Source organism: Neoarius graeffei, chromosome 16, assembly GCF_027579695.1.
Source record: "Neoarius graeffei isolate fNeoGra1 chromosome 16, fNeoGra1.pri, whole genome shotgun sequence".
NCBI classification, from domain to species: Eukaryota; Metazoa; Chordata; class Actinopteri; order Siluriformes; family Ariidae; genus Neoarius; species Neoarius graeffei.
This window is the reverse complement of record NC_083584.1, coordinates 18186248-18200699: the sequence shown is the minus strand read 5'-3', so window position 1 is coordinate 18200699 and position 14452 is coordinate 18186248. Positions and strand designations below refer to the sequence as shown.

Sequence of the window (14452 nt, the reverse complement as noted above, 5' to 3'; positions counted from 1 at the left end):
ATAATTAATATAAAAGCAGAAGGTCTTTGCAGCCTACAATCATACATTTTCAATCAATTCATTCTGAGTACAGTAATACATAATTTTAAAAAAATCATGTGGATTACAATATCAAATCAAATCAAGTTTATTTGTACAGCGCTTTTAACAATAAACATTGTCGCAAAGCAGCTTTACAATAAAGTCAACATGATTAAAAACAACCAAAACATTGATCTAAGTCGAGAAACTCTGAGAATTATATTAGAGCTTGTTGAGATCTCGTCTGAAACTTAAAAGGAGACTAAATTGAGATTTAGTGCATCTTATTGCTCTGGAGAAAAAGATGAGACACAGGAGAAATAACCCTTAGTCTCAGTTTGGTGTCACACAGATCTCATAGTTGTCTAGGAGAAGTAAATGAAATATTTTTGAGATCTCTTTTTAAATTTTCTTTTCCTCTGGGCAGATTTGCTTGCACATCGTTTTGTGTACTCAGATCTGTGCTTGTTTCTGCACAAGAAACAAGATTTCAAAATGGGAGATATTATGGATATGAATAACACATTTCGGATTATCTCCTCCCAAGACACAGTTAATGATCTTTAAAAAAAAATCCTGGAATCTTTTTAAAGAGGAAGGACCTACTGTGCAATACATCACAAGTAACACAATGTAGAAAGATCCTATTACTTTGTTGGATCATTATATTCCCCCAAAAAACAAGATATTTCCACTTCATACATAACCTTTCATGTACATGGAACATGGAGACTACTGTAGGCAAGAAAAAAATAGTATCTTTTCACCCCAGCATCTGTTCGATCTGTAAGTAAACAGATAACAGAAAGATTTTTAATGTGTGATTTTGTGTGGGTGGCACGGTGGTGTAGTGGTTAGCGCTGTCGCCTCACAGCAAGAGGGTCCGGGTTCGATCCCCGTGGCCGGCGAGGGCCTTTCTGTGAGGAGTTTGCATGCTCTCCCCGTGTCCGTGTGGGTTTCCTCCGGGTGCTCCGGTTTCCCCCACAGTACAAAGACATGCAGGTTAGGTTAACTGGTGACTCTAAATTGACCGTAGGTGTGAATGTGAGTGTGAATGGTTGTCTGTGTCTATGTGTCAGCCCTGTGATGACCTGGCGACTTGTCCAGGGTGTACCCCGTCTTTCACCCATAGTCAGCTGGGATAGGCTCCAGCTCGCCTGCAACCCTGTAGAACAGGATAAAGTGGCTAGAGATGATATGAGATTTTGTGATCGATAACTCAGAATGTTGTATCCCGTTACCCAGGATGTGGTGGGCATGAAATCTTGTTCATTGATCTTATGACTCATTATCTCATCCTTGACAACAGATAAACTATGTTTATGTTGCTTAAATGTTACAGGTTACATGCTAGATTTGATGATACTGCTGGAAAAAATGCCCTGTAATGGAAATTGGTCTAATGGTCTATATTAAACATTCAAATCATCAAGCAATGATGCAGAGGGTTCTGTCATCTACGGATTTATTTCTGACCCCTTATTACAGCAATACAGGAAAGATCTGATAAAGATGCTTTTCTGTTTTTTTTAATGAATGAATGATTTTTTTATTTTTAGATAAAGCAGTCAGACAAAAATTCGCTAAAGGGGACAGTAAAAGATTTGCTTCTGATAGTGGTTACTTTCACTTCTCATTGATTTTATTGGAGTATCTGGGTGTTGAGGTGTTTTTTTGGCTTTGTGAGCCAACAAGAAACAAGAGATTGTGACTGTGGTGTCTTTGGTTGGTGAAAATGTCAAAACAAGGGCTCCTGGGAGGCAAAATGGAAAAGAGTTCACCTTACAACGGTGTCTGAAAGTTTGTAAACCCTTTAGAATTGTCCTATATTTCTGTATAAATATGACTTAAAGCATCACCAGATTTTCACACAAGTCCTAAAAGTAGATAAAGAGAACCCAGTTAAACAAATGAGACAAAAATATTATACTTGGTCATTTATTTATTGAGGAAAATGATCCAATATTACATATCAGACATATGAGTGGCAAAAGAAGAAGAACAACTTTATTCATCACACACTTGTGAAATTCCTCTCTGCATTTAACCCATCTGAAGCAATGAAAACACACACACGAGCAATGAGCACACACACATACCCAGAGCAGTGGGCAGCCATGCTAACAGCGCCTGGGGAGCAGTTGGGAGTTAGGTGCCTCGCTCAAGGGCCCCTCAGCCCAAGACTGTCCCATATTAACCTAACCACATGTCTTTGAACTGTGGGGGAAAACCAGTATGTGAACCTCTAGGATTAGTAGCTAAATCGAAGGTGAAATTCGAGTCAGGTGAGGCGATTGATTCAATCAGGTATGAATAGGCAGCCTGTTTTATTTAAAGAACAGGGATCTATCAAATTCCGATCTTCACAACATATGTTTGTGGAAAAGTGTACCAGTGTACAAACAAAGGAGATTTCTGAGGACCTCAGAAAAAAAAAAGAGTTGTTGAGGCTCATCAGGCTGGAAAAGGTTACAAAACCATCTCTCAAGAGTTTAGACTCCATCAATCCACAGTCAGACGGAGGAAATTCAAGATCAATGTTACCCTCTCCACAAGTCGATGACCATCAAAGATCACTCCAAGAGCAAGGTGTGTAATAGTCCATAAGGTCACAAAGGAACTCAGGGTAAAGGCCAATTTATGCTGACAATGCAGTCCACACAGATGACGTCGCAGATGGTGTCTGCGTAGCCCCCCCCCTCGCAGATGCTCTGCGCGCACCTCCCAAAAATTGTGACCACCGCAGAAGCCTCGCAGACAGGGTCGCAGACAAGAGGGCTCTGATTGGTCCACTCTACATCTGCTGTACACGCACTTCTGCTTCCCTACTTTCCCGGTTTGGTTTGTTTTCACTACCGCCATTTTTAAAAACACGAGCGAAGATGGAGCAGCACGAAGAGTGGTTGATCGAGGAAGTGAGAAAGTACGTACATCTATACGACTCCAGTTCTAGTCATTATAAGTAACCGGAGGATAAACACTCCACTAACCACACCCACCAACTACTCCTAGCGATTTCGCGACTTCGCGCCCCCTTGCGTTGTGGCGGTGAATAACATCGCGCATGCCTATTACTCCCCGCTCAACGATAAATTACAACTGTCTGCGAAAAGCTATCTGCGAAAGCCTTGTCGCAAGAGCATGCAGAGGCCCTAACTTCTAAGCAGCTAGAGGCCTCTCTCACATTGGCTAAGGTTAATGTTCATGAGTCCACCATCAGGAGAACACTGAACAACAATGGTGTGCATGGCACAGTTGTAAGGAGAAAGTTACTGCTCTCCAAAAAGAACATTGCTGACCGTCTACAGTTTGCTAAAGACCATGTGAACAAGCTAGAAGGGTATTGGAAAGATATGGATGGATAAGACCAAAATAGAACTTTTTTTTTTAAATGAGGCGCATTATGTTTGGACAAAGGAAAATATTGCATTCCAGCATAATAACTTTATTCCATCTGTGAAACATGGTGGTGGTAGCATCATGGTTTGGGCTGGTTTTGCTGTATCTTGGCGAGGATGCTTGCCATCCTTGATGAAACAATGAATTCTGAATTATCCAGTGAATTTTAAAGCAAAATGTCACAACATCTGTCCATGAACTGAACCTCAAGAGAAAGCAGGTCATGCGGCAAGACAACGACTCTAAGCACACAAGTTGTTCTACCAAAAAAAAAAAAGGTTAAAGAAGAATAAAGGTAATGTTTTGGAATCTAAGTCAAAGTCATGATCTTAATCCAGTAGAAATGTTGTGCAAACAGTTCATGTGAGAAACCCACCAACACCCCAGAGTTGAAGCCGTTCTTTAGAGTAGAATGGACTAAAATTCCTAAAAGCCAGTGTGTAAATCTGATTAAAGGTTACTGGAAATGTTTAGTTCCAGTTATTGCTGCACAAGAGGGTCACACCAGATACTGAAAGCAAAAGGTTCACATACTTTTGCTACTCACAGAAATGTAACATTGGATAATTTTCCTCAATAAATAAATGACCATGTATAATATTTTTGTTTCATTTGTTTAATTGGGTTTTCTTTATCTACTTTTAAGATGGTGTTAGAAGAATGCAGGCACTTACAAATGTATGCACAGAGGAGAGCGGGGTGCAGACTGACAACAAAGCCAAGATGAGAGACTAGAATCAGTGTCGGTAAACAAGCAAGGGTCGGGCGATCGGTGAACAACACAGGGAAGATAAGACAAAGAGCAAAAACGTGAGAGATAAAGCGAAAGGGTCAGAAACACAAGAACCAGTTAGAAGAAACAAGGCTCGGTATGTACTGAGCAGGCAGAACAATACTTCGCACTGGTGTGTTTGTTCGGGGAGCTTAAATAGAGGGATAGGTGATTAAGGAAATGAGAGACAGCTGAGTTTCAGTAGGCTGGAGACAGAGGGCGCTATGTGTCTTGGGAACTGTAGTTCAGAATGTCCATGTTTGTAGTTTGTTCCTTCTCAGTGGGTTTACTGACAGAACCCCCAGAGGAGTGACCTCCAGGAGCTACATTATTTCTTGGATGACCCCTACCTCTGGGTGCTGGTTTGTTAGGATATTGGGCATGAAATGTTTTTGTTTTAGAAGTGGGTCGAGAATGGCCTTGGCCCTGACCCAACTTTGTTCCTTGGGTCCATATCCCTCCCAATCTACCAAGTACTCTACTTGGCCTCCTCTTTGTCTTGAGTCAAGGATCTTATTTACCTGGTAGATGGGCTCTCCCTCTAGATTGAGTGTAGGGTGCTCCTGGACTGGTGTGTTGTTGGCAAGGGCCCCGGGATCGCAGGTTTCAAGTGTGATACATGGAAGGTAGGAGATACTCGGCTGTGAGGGGGAAGTTCAAGATGGTATGATACTTTGTTAATGCAGTGCAAAACCTTAAATGGCCCAATGCAGCGTGGCTGGAGTTTTCTACAGGTGTTTGGTTCTCTCAGGTTCTTTGTGGCCACTCAAACTCTGTTGCCAGGGGAAAAGTTCGGAGTCTCTTCTCTATGCTTATCCACATATTTTTTGTACTTGGCGCAGACTGATTCTGCTTCTGACGCTGATGGATCTCCTCCCAGATGGTTTGGCTGCATTTGAACCAGTCATCGACAGCTTGTACCTGGCTGGGTGTGTCGTCCCAGGGACACAAGGGCGGTATGCACTGAAATGATGTTAACTGGGTAGCTGAGTGTTTAAGCGAGTTCTGTGCATATTCGGCCCAAGGAAGGAAGTGTGCCCAGTCCCCCTGGTTATGCATGCAGTAGGTCCTCAGGAAACAACCGATCTCCTGATTTGCTCTTTCTACTTGGCCGCTTGACTGGAGGTGATAGCTTGACGTGAGACTTACAGATACTCCCAACCTCTCCATGAAGCTTCTCCAAAAATGTGAAATGAATTGCAATATATGCAATAGTATATGACTATATGCAATAGTACCTGAAGATTTGTTGAAACAAAAGCTCTGTGGTCTGAGAGGCTGTGGGGATGCCTGGCAACGGGATGAGTTTCAGTGCCTTTGAAAATCGGTCAATAGTCACTATTGTAGTGGTTACCTTGAGAGGGAGGGAGATCTGTGATAAAGTCAATTGCTAAGTGTGACCAGGGTCTTTGAGGAATTGGGAGAGGGCATAATTTGCCGGTGGGGTGTGTGTGTTTTCTTGGAACCTTCACTTGAGCACATTCGGAACATGAAGTGATGAACTGGTTGATTTCCATGAGTATGTTCTCCCACCAGTACTTGTTCCTTAACATTTGGTGCATGCATTGACTGCCCGGATGTCCAGTGGTGGGAGATGCGTGCACTCAGGTGTTGAGTCTGCTGCGAAGATGCTTGGGTACATAGAGAAGACCAGGTGGGAGATGAATGGGATGGGTTTGAGGCTGACTTCCTGATTTCCTTGTCCAGTTCCCAGGTGATGGATTGTACGAAACACTGTGGTGGGAGGATAGAATGAGAAACTGAGTCTTGGTGGGATGGACCGAAAGCCCTGGATGGAGCATCTGCTTTGGTATTTTTGGAGCCTGGATGGAATGAAATTGTGAAGTCGAATTGGGTGAAGAATAATGCCCACCTGGCCTGATGTGGATTTAACCTTTTGGCTTTCCTGAGATATTCTAGGTTCTTGTGATCCATGAGGATTATGAAGGGGTGAGTAGCTCCCTCTAACCAATGCCGCCACTCATCGAGGGCTAGTTTTATGGTGAGCAGTTCTCTGTTCCCCATGTCATAATTCCTTTCTGCTGAAGTTAGTTATTTTGAAAAGAAAGCTACTGGGTGTAGTTTTTGTTTCTCCCCGAAGCGTTGGGAGAGGATGGCCGCTACTCCAGTATCAGACACATCCACTTCTACGATGAATGGCTTAGTAGAGTCAGGATGCTGGAGTATGGGGGCTGAAGTAAAGGCAAGCTTGAGCTGACTAAAAGCTTCTTCTGCCACTGGGTTCCACTGTAGGTACTTGGGACCCTTCTTCAGCAATGCTGTTAAGAGAGCTGCCAGAGTACTGAAACCTTGAATGAACTGGTGGTAGAAGTTTGCAAAGCCCAAGAACCATTGAAGGTCCTTTATGGATTTGGGTGTCGGCCAGGATGTGACAGCTGATACCTTACATGAGTCCATGTTTACTCCTTCTGCGCTGATGATATAGCCAAGGAAGGAGATTTTACTTTGATGAAACTCACATTTTTCAGCCTTTACGTAGAGATTGTTCTCCAGTAGATGCTTGAGAACTGCTCTGATGTGTTCCTGGTGACTTTGGACATCTGAGGAGTATATCAGGATATCATCAATGCAAGCGATGGCATACTTACCCAGCATGTCCCGTAGCACGTCATTGATGAGGCACTGGAACACACTGGGCACCAAAGAAAGGCCATAAGGCATAACTCTGTACTTGAAGTGTCCAGCGGTAGTGCTGAAGGCTGTTTTCCACTCATCGCCCTTCTTTATCCTGATCAGATTATATGCACTGTGCAGGTCAAGCTTAGAAAAGGTCCTTGCAGATCTGAGTTGCTCCAGAGCCGCTAGAACCAGGGGAAGAGGATAAGGGTATTTTACGGTGACCTGGTTTAGACCTCTGTAATCACCTTAGTCCACCTCCTCATTTCTCCACAAAAAAGAAACCAGCAGAGGTGGGAGACTTGAAAGGGTGGATATATCCCTGTTTTGAGGGCCTCCTGAATGTACTCCTCCATGGCAATGTGTTCTTTCTGGGATAGAGGATAAATATGACCACGTGGAAGTGACATACCTGGTAGTAGGTCAGTTGCACAGTCATATGGCCGGTGTGGTGGTAGCCCGCAGGCCTTCCCCTTACTGAAGACCTCTGAAAGGTCCTGATAACAGTCAAGGAATGTTGTCCATGGAAGTCTGGTTGAGGACATTCCATTGTGGTGGAAAATACTTTGACCTGAGGATGAGAGAGACAGCTCTGGAAGCACACGGGTGACCACTGAAGAATTTCCTTACTTTGCCATGAGATCAGAGGGTTGTGCAGCTGTAGCCAGAGATATCCAAGGATAATATCATGATCCACGGTTGTGGTTATGTACAGTGAAATGAATTCTTTGTGCAATGCTCCTACTTGAATATGAACTGGATGGATGTGTGTGGTGATGAGCCCGTTGGCTATGGGTCCTCCATCAATGGTCCTAATGCTGAGTGCACTGTGGAGAAGGGTGGTAGGCAGGTTGAGCTTCTGTACAATGGTTCTGCTGATAAAGTTCCCCTCTGCCCCTGAATCAACAAAAGCTGAAAGGATGTATGTAGAGGATGCAACCTTTAGTAAAACTGGAATCCTAAAAGATTTTGAGTTGTATTCTCTCACTGGACTCATAGATCTTGCTGATGTTTCTACTGGGGCCGTATGGGCTGGTCAGACCGGACAGTGCCGGATGTTATGTTCAGAGCTCCCGCAGTAGAAGCATAAACCATCCTTCCGTTGTCTAGCACGCTCAGCATGGGTTAACCTAGTGCATGAAACCTCCATGGGTGAGCTGTCCTCACATGGCTGAATAAACCTGGTACTTTTGTGGATAGAGGGTTGGTGCTTTTAACAGTTGGTGGAGATGAATAGCTAAGTCAATGAGGGAGTCCAGAGTGAGGTTCTCATCTCTGCAGGCCAGTTCACTGATGATCTCAGGGTACAGATCTTGGCGAAAAACTGCTTTAAGGGCTGGATCATTCCATCCACTGGCAGCCAGTAGAGTCCTGAAGTCCAGGGCATATTCAGCAACACTTTGAGATCCTTGAGAGCTGGTGAGTAGACTCTCCCCAACTTCAATCCCCTCTGGTTCATGGTCAAAAACTCTCTTGAATAGGGAGAGGAACTGCTCGTATGACTTAGTTTGCTCACCACCCTTGTTCCAAATGGCAGTTGCCCAGTGGAGCACTTTACCAGTAAGAAAGGATAGAAATTTAGCAATTTTGTGCTTATCAGATAGATTCGGCATGGTGGCGAAATACATAGAACACTGAAGTAAAAAAACCTTTACATGCGATGGCGTCTCCGGTGAACTTCTCCAGCATGGGGAGTTGTAGCGCAGGGCTAGGAGGCAACTTGGGGCATGCTAGGAGGGCCTGCGACATCACAGTTGCGAGTTGTGTCATCCGAGTGTTGAGGTCGGTGAGCATCTGTTGATGTTCTCCAAGCAAACGCTCATGCGCGTTCAGAGCAGTCTGCTTAGTATCCTCCACTACATCCATGTTCAGTGAAGTATCCTGTTAGAATGCAGGCACTTACAGATGTATGCGCAGAGGAGAGCAGGGTGCAGACTAACAACAAAGCCAAGATGAGAGACTAGAATCAGTCAGTAAACAAGCAAGGGTCGGGCAATCGGTGAACAACACAGGGAAGATAAGGCAAAGAGTGAAAACATGAGAGATAAAGCGAAAGGGTTAGAAATACAAGAAGCAGTCAGAAGAAACAAGGCGTGGTATGTACTGAGCAGGCAGAACAATACTTCGCACTGGAGTGTTTGTTGGGGAGCTTAAATGGAGGGAAAGGTAATTAAGGAAATGAGACAGCTGAGTTTCAGTAGGCTGGAGACAGAGGGAGCTGTGTGTCTTGGGAACTGTAGTTCAGAGTGTCCATGTTTGTACGGTAGTTTGTTCTTTCTCAGTGGGTTTACTGACAGATGGTGATTTAGGTTGTTGTTACAGCTGAAGACCATAACAAAAGAGGAGTACACACATCTTTAAATTAGAAAACTCAAGGATTGATTGGAATAAACATAAACAAAACTTAAACTGAAGAAAGAGTTAAAGGCAAACAAAATAATGCAAACACCCCCCAAACCCACAAACCAAGAAGGCCCAAAAAGGACAGCTGCTACCAGTTCCTTCCTCTCTCTGTATGGTATCTGCCAAACTGATCTTATATAGAGGATGATCCAGGTGAGACAGGCCTCAGGTGAGCACATGGGAGGAGCCAACACAATACAGGAAAACCAAACGAGCCCAGAGATCATATTACAGTCATATTTATATAGAAATACAGAAAATTATAAAGTGTTCACAAACTTTCAAGCTTTCTATATCACGTGATTACAAGTTCAAATCCTGACAATGCCACAGCCATCCATCACTAAGAGCAAAGAGAGCAAAAGTGGCTGTGCTTTCAGGATGGGACGGATATTAAATGTCATTCACAGCAACAGGAGCCAATAGACCCTTGCACTGACGTTACATTTACATGAGCAACCATCGCTGCCCTAGACCTCGGGACAAGCGAATTTTGTTTACATACTGATGTTCGATGTGTGTTGCTGTTTTCTGAAGAAAACTACAACTAAGAAAGCTTTACTATTGAATTACTTGGATAATCTTAGTCAGGGGCAGCATGGTGGTGTAGTGGTTCACGCTGTCGCCTCACAGCAAGAAGGTCCGGGTTCGAGCCCCATGGCCGGCGAGGGCCTTTCTGTGCGGAGTTTGCATGTTCTCCCCGTGTCCGCGTGGGTTTCCTCCGGGTGCTCCGGTTTCCCCCACAGTCCAAAGACATGCAGGTTAGGTTAACTGGTGACTTTAAATTGACCGTGAGTGTGAATGGTTGTCTGTGTCTATGTGTCAGCCCTGTGATGACCTGGCGACTTGTCCAAGGTGTTCCCCACCTTTCGCCCGTAGTCAGCTGGGATAGGCTCCAGCTTGCCTGCGACCCTGTAGAACAGGATAAAGCGGCTAGAGATAATGAGATGAATCTTAGTCAGAAAGAAGTGAAGGATATATATGTGTGTAAATTAGAGTTTATTAACGGTTATGATCCGTACAAAATTCCTCAAAATAACTGGAGTGACAGTGCAGATTTGTGGCCTAGCATTAGCTACATGTTGGACTATACCTTCTTTTTCCTGAAGAGTCCTGACACAGAAGAACAGTTTTTAAACACTACAAAAGCAAGAAAACCTTCTTTGTGTAAAGAATTTTTCCCGACATCAGCTTTTGGGAACAGAATGCTGCGAAAGACAAAGCATTTACCCTCAAAGAAGAGGACTACTGCTCGCGTGAAGGAAGGGCTCGGCTGTGACTTCCAGGCCCCAACTTGGCCCAGGATCCCATGGTTCCATGGGACAGAACTGACACAACGGCAGGAAGCCAGGGTTGCACCTTCCATGTGGGGACCCTCTGGAGGGTGAGAGGTGTATTGGGACACTTTCAGCCTGTGACAGTGCTTTGACACATATTGTTTTTCATTCTGCAGGGTGCCCAACCACCCTCCCCAAAGGCCAGGCCAATGGCGGTTGTCGGTTTAGTCACTGACAACCCGATCATGAACGGGCAGCGCCGGATTACATGGTTACCAGTGGCGTCAAGTGTTGGTCCCACTATGGGGCACCCAACGGCCCGATACGGTACCCTTAAAGGACTCCTACCTGAACTGTGGGCGAGATGGTATTCCCGGCCCTCCATGTCTCAACAACCCCAAGGACATGTAGTTACAGAGCTATTTGCAGTCTATCATTTATACAGTAATACTTATTATTGTTAAATCAATATCTGCAATGTTATTATTTGTAAAATAACAAAATATCTTGCTCTAGACTTTCAAACAATGTTATAAGAGTTTATTTTAATTTTATCTAATAGTGGATGGTACAATAATTACAAATGCTAAAAGAATCAGCACATTCCAGTTGTAGCTGTAGTCATACAGTAACTATAATCACCCTTACAATAATAATTTCAATAAACGGTTAATGTTCAGTTCCCTCTTCATTTACTCTCTATTCAAAAGGCACAACTGAGTCACACAGGTTGATAAGTGTGTAACGGACGATAAAAATTTTATCCAAAATAGTTTTTCCTGCCTTCGTCGATTTATTTCCATTTCACATGTCTGCAGCTGTTGTAAATTTCAGTCTATGTGTCTTTTCAGGCTTCAGGCTTAGCTCCTCTCGTCTTGTTTTCAGGCTTAGCTCCTCTTGTCGTATTCTCTTTTAACACTCATTTCTTCATTGTTCTTGAAGAATTTGCTTTTCTTTGTTAACATTTTTCTTGATAGCGGGGAGACGGTAATACCTTTTACCTATTTTTCGATTTGAACAACCAAAAACAGCCCAAAAATTAACCATATCAAAGACCGATTAAGACTTGGTTACACGAAAAATGGTGTCTGTTTGTCCCCCAGGTGAAATTATCATGTGATGTGTGACGTCATGTGCAAAAGGTCTATAGATGACTTGCAACCACGTGATCAAAATGTGCTACGTCATGAGCGTCCGCCATGATGGTGGATATACAAAGCAACCAGGACGGCAGCTGCTGAAAGCGTGTCTGTAAACAATGCTGAATTTTCTCAGTATTACCACAATTTGAACAGTCAAGCAAAGATTCGATACAAAGAGAAGATAAATATGTGTGGTTTTGACCAATATTATTTAAAAAAGTCAGACTTTTCTGAAGATAAGACACTTCTAGCGACCATCGAGTACCCAGATATCACGTTCTATCTGGTTTGGCAGCCGAAGAATCAAATCCGACCTTGGATGAAACATGGCCCATTTTCTGAGTGGGTGCCCAGTCTGGATTGTTTCTACTGTATAATTTTGCTGGCGCTCCTAGAAGCGAAATGGTAATACACGTGTTAAAATTATAACAACAAACGAATGAACCATGACAAGAGAGAATGCTCATTTTATAGCAAAATTCTAGCAACACGCAATAAAAATTCTTCCATGATATTATTGAGAAAGCTTTTGAATCTCACCTGAGATAAAATGATTACTGCAAACATGAGCTGTTTTGGTTTTAGCCTCTGTTAGATCAGCCCTGCAGATGTTGTTCAGCCGTGCTCATCTCCGCTCCGTACTAAGCCTCAGAGTTTCCTCACCCTTTTTCCAAATCACGGACAGAATTCTAAAAATTCGGAACGTGCCATGGTCACGAGTACTGTTGTGACCACAACCATATACAGCACAAAGATATGGCATAGCTAAAAGAACGCTTAAAGCAGTGGAAAAACAAAGAGAGTTGCACACACGTGACTATGTTTTGTATGGAATGTCGCTTGACCCTGCATTTGCATATCCACCGACATCCGTGTTTCTATGTTGCTTTGACGTCACTTGCAAGTCAAGGATTGTGTGCATCTGTGAGCTTATGTATGTGGAAGAGAGTAGATAGTGCTTTCTTCCAAGTGTGTTACGGTCTCTGTGCTACAGCATGAGCAACAGTTTGAAATGAAAGCTATAACTTGATGTAAATCTAATAAAAGCACTCCTACCGACACCGCTCTTGATAAAGCTCCAGTATTTGAAGCAACTTAAATAAAAGTGAGAAGTTATGAAATTGATACAAGTGATACAATACATTGAGAAAAGGTTTAGAGATCGCATAAAACACTTCAACAAGTTAATTCATCAGTTAATCTGAAACACCACAAATGCATCACTAAACAATCAGGGTACGCAAGCTAAAAATCACATTTAACACTTATTATCTTCAATATCAAAAGGCTTGACTAAATAAACTTGGTTGTTTATTGTAGCCCTGTGATAGCTCTATTTACCATGCAAAAAAAAAAAATGGTGATAACGTTATTTTTGGTGAATATATGGCAATATATGTCATATTTAGCAAAATTACTCGTGTCATTTAGAAAAAGTGCTTTTTTGACCACAGGTAGCTCCAAAAGGGATGCACTTAAATTATTCTTTATACCATAAAACAAATATTTGGTTCCATATCATTGGAAACATAGTTAAGTTTTAATGTTGAATGCCAGTAAGTTTTCAGACTATTTTGATCAAATTAGTATGTAATTGTGTCAAAAAAATGTCCTCTCCGAGACAGCTAATTTTTCAATATAAAATAACATATCTAAAATGATTATTTTCATCCTAAAATGTGGTCAAGATATTGGGACATAAATATTAGAGACAACTAACACAAAGCTTACAGCCTTATATTTAAAAGCACTATGGAAGTAGTGGATACTGAATTGTCAAAAAAAAAGTCCTCTCCGAGAATCACTTCATTTGTTTCTCGCAGCCCTGCTTAAAGCTACACTTAATCTTGTTATAATACAAACTATTACACATGCCTATCTGTTCTTTAACTTGTCCTTCAATTAAAAACTGGTACAAGAACCAGTTTGAATCAATTTGAATTTTGGACCCCTGTGACACAAACTTTGTACCCTGATTGTAAAACAACCCATAAAAAAGAAAGGAAAAAACCCCCAGATACTGTTATAGATTTTCATGGTCATAATTGTTGGCCTCCTGCTGTTTGCAGCATGTGTTTGACTTTGAGATTATTATTTAATTGTTCTTTCTTTTAATTCATGGCTGAGTTTCTGTCCACCAAAACATGTCGATCAAAGATTAAAGAAATTAAAAAAAAATCATTGTTTTCTCCACTAAATCATTTTCAATATGTATAAAACATCTCTCAGCACAAGTGAATTTCCACAATTTACATGTTTCCGTTCATAAACTTTGTGCAGTTTATAAAAATCTCAGAAAAATGTTCTAAACTGTACAACTGTATAAAATTCAATACTGATTTGAGTGTAGAAAAAGCATCTCATTTATTTTCCCAAGTAAAACAATTAACTAATGTAAATTACCTTGAGAAAATACTGATGAAATTGATGAATGTCTGCCTGCTCTGCAGTAGGACTGTTACTTGACTCAAACCTTTTCACAAATTCTGTATCTACATATAGCCCATGTCCCCCACGCTTTGCTTTTCCTGTGTGACACCTACGCCAAATCAACACATCTCTTATTCTTACTGTTACTCTGACTTTCATTTCCTCTGCTCATGTCTGTTTCATGTGCCTTTTGTTTTCTAATATAAGAAGCAGAAAATAATTTCGCCGGTGAGTTATAACAGTTTATTATTTAGTACTGAAAAATGAAAGAAATATGGACCTTTTTTTTAGATATCTTTGTTTTTTTTTCTTTTAAATATCTTTAGGGAGAATGTAATAATTTCATGTTTCAATAATTTGAGAACATCACC

At 42.0% G+C, this 14452-nt stretch overlaps 1 protein-coding gene across 2 annotated transcripts in view; it reads right to left on the bottom strand.

The window, feature by feature from the left end:
* Positions 1-14107, bottom strand: part of p2ry11 (purinergic receptor P2Y11) — a 60302-nt gene extending 46195 nt beyond the window's left edge. The window contains exons 1-2 of one of the 2 annotated variants that reach the window (XR_009656742.1): positions 14055-14105; positions 12194-12340 (exon numbers count right to left, since the gene is read on the bottom strand). The gene's annotated coding sequence lies outside the window, so the exon portion shown is untranslated. Of the gene's footprint in view, positions 1-12193; positions 12341-14054 lie in introns of those variants that run through there. The other variant, XM_060941998.1, reaches the window with a different exon arrangement.
* Positions 14108-14452: the final 345 nt, after the last annotated feature.